The sequence below is a fragment of the Ictalurus punctatus genome, chromosome 4 (genome assembly GCF_001660625.3).
Source record: "Ictalurus punctatus breed USDA103 chromosome 4, Coco_2.0, whole genome shotgun sequence".
NCBI lineage: Eukaryota > Metazoa > Chordata > Actinopteri > Siluriformes > Ictaluridae > Ictalurus > Ictalurus punctatus.
In genome coordinates, this window is record NC_071284.1 from 4,292,154 (window position 1) to 4,296,885 (window position 4,732).

Below are 4,732 nucleotides of genomic sequence, written 5' to 3' on the forward strand. Positions count from 1 at the left end.
TTTCTGTTTTCTCAGAGAAACCAAACGTGAATAAAATTCACCCAGCCGAAAAGTCAATTCACTAAGGTAGCATTCACACCGAAGTTGTCACTTGTTGTTTTCCTACCGTTGCTTGGCTCACATCTGGAAATACAAAACAAAACAAAACACAAATGAGCTAGTTATTGTTACCACCACATTCTCATCCAAAAAAATATTGCCATCAGGACTACCCTGAGGTAGGGGACACCCTGGACAGGATGCCAACCCATTGCATGGGACAATCACACACATGCTACATAAATTTGGAAATGCCAATCAGCCTACAATGTATGTCTTTGGACTAGAATAGGAAACCCCTAAAGCACAGGGAGAACGTGTAAACTCTCCACACACAGAGTGGAGGCAGGATTCGAACCGTCAACCCCAGAGGTGTGAGGTAGACATGCTAACCACTAAGCCACCGTGTACCCATAAAAAAAAAAAAAACATTCTATATTAAAATGATATTAATATCGTCTGATACTCAAGACTTCAGTATAGGTATACAGTAGTTATCGGAAAAGAAAAAGTGTTATTGTGCTTTCTCTAGATGCAATCCAATGTGATGGGCTCCGTAATGCCGGTGACTAGCGTAAATCTCCCCTGCACACCCATCTGGAACTAGACACTGGGACTTTTCTTGTTGAATGCATGCCACAAACAGAGGCACTTGGTTAATTCTATTCATAGCTGTAATGCATGCTATAGTTCTTGTCGGACTTCATTTCATTACACACAATGATGTTTAAACAAAACACAGTCATGGTGGATTATTGATAGAGAAATCGACAGAGAGAGAAATGAGACCCTCAGTGGTCTGTTATACGGCTGACCTTCTGCTGTCTTGCTCGCGGGTAAGCGAAAAGGTGGCTCTCAAACATCTGCTCACTTTATTAAATATAACTCAATTTAATTGCTTCTTTTGTAGTAGAAACAAAGAACTGTACCTGCTTGTGGAGGAGCAGAAAGGAAGGGAAAGAAAAAGAGAGGTGTGGAGCATCACCATAGAGAGGGCAGGCCATATGTTCTGACCCCGTGCCCTCCCGTCAGCCCACTTTTATCTAACAAAACAAGCAACCACTGTGTGTGTGTGTGTGTGTGTGTGTGTGTGTGTGTGTGTGTGTGTGTGTGTGTGTGTGTGTGTGTGTGTGTGTGTGTGTGCTTCTAGATATGTGTGTGTAGCTTCACATATGCACACGTACAATGTTAAAAAGATGCATTCGAGCAGCACCAGAGCTCCCCCTAATGGAACTGGACCACTAGAAGAGATCTCCCAGTGCCTTCAAGGCAAATATAAAGCCGAATTATGGAGGATATTTATGATAGGTCAAGCGTCCATGTTCTGTTCTCAGTGGTCAACAGACAGGCAAATAAAAGCACATCTAAATAAGGTGTATAAGGTGGAAGAAGTACAATGGACCGCCACTAAAGACCACTTCTTTTTTCTTCTTTGGATAGTTAGGGGTCCTTCGCTTTTCAAAGAGTTCTCTGTAAGGGAAACTCTCTGTTCTACATCAAAATCTTCAAGGGTTTCCACATAAGCCTCTGAATTTATTTTTACCCTCATTCTATCCTCATTTCAATCCACTAGCTAGATCCATCTTATCATAACAGATACCAACTGGAGGGCAAAGGCTAGCAAGTCACAGTGCAGCTGAACACACTCGGAGGGCAGAGCTATCTACCCTCTTCTGCATACATGAGCTCACAGATGCCCACGAACTAACAAACTATGAGTCTATATATTGTATGTACAGTATCTATTATGCTATATACCACAGTGCTCTTGAATTCTCAAATCAGAAGGTGTTGATTCATTTTCCATAACAGCAGCTCTGACATGAGTTCTGGCTTTAGCATAAATTGCTTTTATAGTAATTCGCTCGTTCGGTCTAATATGTTATAGCTTCTATAGTAATTGCTCATTTCAAGGGACTTGTATGGCGATCGCTCGACATAATCTAAAGCTAATAATAAATGTTTTTGTCGTTTAACAAAGAAAAACCTATAATATAATCATTAATACGATTAAGTTTTCTGTTAGGCGATGGCTATGTAACATTTATGTCTCTTTATGTAAGGAGTCTTCGGTGTCAGCACTTTGTAACAGTCGATACGTTTTCTGCCAGGTTTGTTTGCGCTTTATGGCTTCTCAGTAATATAATAACCGAATATTTTTTTTTTGTCCTATTAGCTTCAAGAAAGAGGGAAAAAACAGAGGTTGTTGAGGGAACGAATGTTTATAGCTGCTATAATATAAGTGATAACAGGAACTAGCTTGCCTTGTGGACATTTCTTAACATTAAATGTAACTATAAATGGTTCAAAAACATGACATTGTTCTTTAATCCATTTAAAATCGTTCCACTGGCAAAGCGCTGTGGTATAAGAGGAATAAAATGCTCCAGGAGGTGCTGTTATAGGTGTATCACACAACCCGACATGGATTATTTTCCTATAACAGCATGGACCATTGTGTGTTATTCCTTACTTTCCAGCCATAAACAGTTGACATATCATTTAGAATAACTATAAAGGCTGGTTCTATTGATAGTCTATAGACGGTTTGTAGAGTATCTACATATTTCTAAAAGTGCTATATAAATGAACTGAAATTAAATCCAGACTTTATCTGAATGGCAGTGAATAGCATAGTTCTTCTCAGCTGGTGCATAATGCTGACTCATAATGGCAGCCATTTTGAGAACACATGCACTAAAGAGAATCTGGGCCGTTACAATCATGTTCAACTGACTTACAACATTGCAGGAGCAACAGCTTAAAAGCATTCACCTCCCACAGGCAGTTCATTTTACACACAGGGGGTTTCGGAGTGTGTGTCGTGGTGTTGTGGAAGGGCGCCCTCTACAGGAGAACTGAGACAAAAACCAACTGTTGTTAGATTTAAATTTGGTGTTTACATCCCCAGGATATCCAGAGAATTACTATTGGTCTCCCTCATCAAGACCACCTCACCCAAAAGTCATGCAAAACTGTATAGAGGGGTTTTTTTCCTACAGTTTCCAAGGACAAAATAACAAAAAAATGCAACTCCAGTTTGCAAGAGGAATACGGCGGGCCATGTATAAGGTTGGGGGCGTTTACAAATTGTGTATTGACAGAATCTGGAGTTCGTAATGAGGATTAGTGTGTATGCACTAGCATGCCATTTTCGGGTTGTCTAATAGCATTTATTAAATAGAATCTTAGAATAATTGCTGCTTTAGTCTGACCAGGGTTGCTGTTGATCCAGAGCCCATCCAAGGAACACTGAGATTTGAATACACCCTGGATGGGGCATGACATATAAAAATAATATCCAATAAAGAAATTATATATATATATATATATATATATATATATATATATATATATATATATATATATATATATATATATATATATATATATATTTACAGTACCTAAAACTTCTTCCATAGGCTCAGTTTTCACACTAAACTCCGACACAAGTTGAAAGCAATAAAACAGAACTGGAGCACCAGAAATGCAACCTGGAGCCTGTAAAGGAGACGAAAGATGGCTAAGCTGTTTCATCTTCTGCTGTTAACACAGAGATTTTATTTACAACCTGCTTGCATTCAATAAAATCCTCCATACAGCTTCAAACATTCATTAAGTCCGTAGTGTTAGTTCATGTGAGACGGTTTGTTTAAGTGACAACAGACTCCACCGGTTGAATATATTGTACAACCTGGTATGTGGAGAAACACACAGTTAGGCCGCACAGCGTTTTCATAACTCACACCAAGCTGAAGGAATATATTTAAAAAGAAGTACAGATGGAGGATACGAAGCCGCCCAGTTATATACTACGAAGAAATAGGCTAGGTGTCCATCCATAACTGTAGCTGTTAAGGAACGTTAAATGAGGTTTTGATTTCTTCGATTTATGTTAAATGACCTTGTCAGTGCGCTTTCCCCGCCCAGGACATAATGAAATTAGGGAAACCAGTGATTAGGAGGAATAGCTGTGAATATGAGCAATAATGAAATTCCGTTATTTAATTTGTCAAACAGAAGCACCCATGCTCCTACTGATAAATTGCAGTAAACATCTCTCCAGCGCGTGTGCGCGCATGTTCGCGTTCGTGTTTCTGCCATGCTGTGCACTGGAGACAAAAGAAAAGGAAATTGATTTCACCAGAAGGAGTAGCTGAACAACAGCAGCCCCCGAGATAACCGGGGATATTAATACGCCATTACTCAAAGAATATGAAAGTAAACAGATCAAGACGATGTTTCTTTTTTTTTTTAAACAAACGCAATAAGGGTGCGAGAAGATCCGTCGCTTACGATCCACAGACCAGAAATATAATAAAGTTGTTTGGGTTTTTTTTTTTTTTTAAATGACTTCGTATTTATAGATATTCCGAATGATAAACATTTGGTGTATGAGAGAACTATAAAGAGTCGAAGAGTGGAGACGGAACGATACGGTTATTAAGCTCAGGACTGAAAGGAAATGAAACCGAGTGTCCGAGGATAGAAAGATAGCAGCCCATGCTTGGGTGAGTTCATATCAGTTTGATTGACAGATTTAGGGATCCAATCAGGCGTCTCATCCATCGCTCTGGAATGAGGTGGCACGTAGATGAGAGTCTGAGCCGTGAGTCGTGTGAAATTCTGTTCCATCGTTAGCATTCGCTGGCTGTGAAACTGCCTATGGGCACAGTGTGCCAAAAGTTGCCTC